Below are 2,135 nucleotides of genomic sequence, written 5' to 3'. Positions count from 1 at the left end.
GATAATTTTGAAACTATATATAAATATAGTTAGGAAGGGTTTGGCGTTAGGAAGGGCATCCAGCTGTAGAAACTCTGCCAAATCAGATTGGAGCCTGGTGTAGCCATCTGGTTCCCCAGTCCTCAGTCAAACCGTCCAACCCATGCTAGCATGGAAGCGGCCATTAAACGATGATGATGATATATATATATATATATATATATATATATACGCCATGCTGGACTACTGAAATCTACAAGTTTTTTTCATTCTCTCTCTGTTTATTTTCTCTTATTCCTTTCTGTTGAAGAGCATAAGCTCGAAACATAAGACTTTTTCATTTTTCCTGAGCATCAAACTAATATATTTGCTTGTTGTTCATAAACCTGTCGTCTTTTGTTTTTCTATAAATTTCAACTATACATATATATTAAAACAGACAGATATAGATATACATACATATACATATAGCTATATACGATGGGCTTCTTTCAGTTTCTGTCTATGAAATCCATTGACAAGGCTTTGGTCAGCCCAGGAGCTATAGTAGAAGACACTTGCCCAAGGTGCTGCTAGTGTCTTCTAACACACATAAGGCCAAAAATTTGGTGGGTGAGATTAGTTGATTAAATCAACCCCAGTATATGATTGGTATTTTATCGTACTGAAGCATAAAAGGTAATGTTGAACTCACAGTCATTTGAACTCAGAATGTAAATAGACACATTATAATCCTTTCTGTTATAGGCACAAGGCCTGAAATTTTGAGGGGGAGGAGCAGTGAATAACATTGACACCAGTGCATAACTGGAACTTAATTTATCAACCCCGAAAGGATGAAAGCAAAGTCAACCCTGGTGGCATTTGAACTCAGAAATAGCCAAATCTTAATGATAATTAAAATGATAATTATGATTATAATTATAATGAAAATTTCTAATTTTGACTCAAATCAACAAATTTGAAGATGTGGGATGCAGTCTATGCAATGAACAGAAAACAACAAGAAACTAGGACTGTTAAAGAGATATGATAAGTAAAATGAACAACTCACCACTGCAAATAATGGGAGCACTATTAAATTAGTGAGTGTTTTTGTGACTACATAAAATTAAGGCCAGTGGCACATAGAAAGTACCCAGCACACACTGTAAAGTGGTTGGCATTAGGAAAGGCATCCAGCTGTAAAAACCATGCCACAACAGACAACTGGAGCCTGGACAGATGCCTAGCTGGCCAGCTCCATATCAAACCATCCAATCCATGCCAGCTTGGAAATGATGATGCTGTACTCTGATCCTCTTCTCTCATACCTTAACCTCTCATCACCTAGCATCAATGCTGTCTTCCTCTATTTGTAGACTTACTCAATCTTGCAAGCTACATGGTGACTTCACTGGTGCCACAAAAAACCACTCAGTACACTCAGTAAAGTGGTTGGCATTAGCAAGGGCTTCCACTTATGGAAAACCACACCAAAGCAGATACTGAAGCATGATGCAGTCTTCAGCCCTGTTGGATCCTGTCAAAGCATCCAACCCATGCCAGCACGAAAGACTAACACACAAAGAGGATGACATGGTGATCATGATGATAATGATGATGGTTAGGAGCTATTCTGTTATCTGGGGGTTGATTACTCAACTAAACTCTTCGAGGTGATGCACCATCATGGCCACAGTCCAATGACTGAAAACAGAATATAAGAGCTATTTTCAGCAAGTCAATCGATATAGTAAAGACTCCATCATTGGTTTGTGGGTGGTTGGAGGTGAAGGAAAAAGTTGCTGTTTAGCCATGAGAGAGCTCTGAAGGAGCAGACCATATAAGGTCTGCTCCTTTATATGGTCAAAAGTATTTCACCCATGACCACTTCATCTATATTTCAAGGACTATGTTTTCCAATGCACCCTTCATTTTTTAGCTTTTTTCTAAAGTTAGTTTGACATGATTCACCAGAGATTTAGCTGTTATTTCTAGCACGCAACCTAATGTCATAAAGGCCCCATCATGAACTCATGCATTTGAGGTAGAAGTAGTATATTTAGGCAGAGTGGAAAAGTGATGATGATGATGGTCGTGATGATGATGATGGTGGTGATGATGACAATAATGATGGTGGTAACGACGACGGTGGTGGTGGTGGTGGTTGTGGT

At 38.7% G+C, this 2,135-nt stretch overlaps 1 protein-coding gene across 1 annotated transcript in view; it reads right to left on the bottom strand.

The window, feature by feature from the left end:
* Positions 1 to 2,135, bottom strand: part of LOC106874488 (phosphatidylinositol 4,5-bisphosphate 3-kinase catalytic subunit beta isoform) — a gene marked incomplete at its 3' end in the record, with an annotated part of 65,500 nt that overhangs the window by 63,097 nt on the left and 268 nt on the right. The gene's annotated exons all lie outside the window — the stretch shown is intronic.

The sequence above is a fragment of the Octopus bimaculoides genome, chromosome 12 (assembly GCF_001194135.2).
Source record: "Octopus bimaculoides isolate UCB-OBI-ISO-001 chromosome 12, ASM119413v2, whole genome shotgun sequence".
In the NCBI taxonomy this organism is placed as follows: domain Eukaryota; kingdom Metazoa; phylum Mollusca; class Cephalopoda; order Octopoda; family Octopodidae; genus Octopus; species Octopus bimaculoides.
This window is presented reverse-complemented; position numbering and strand designations above follow the sequence as displayed.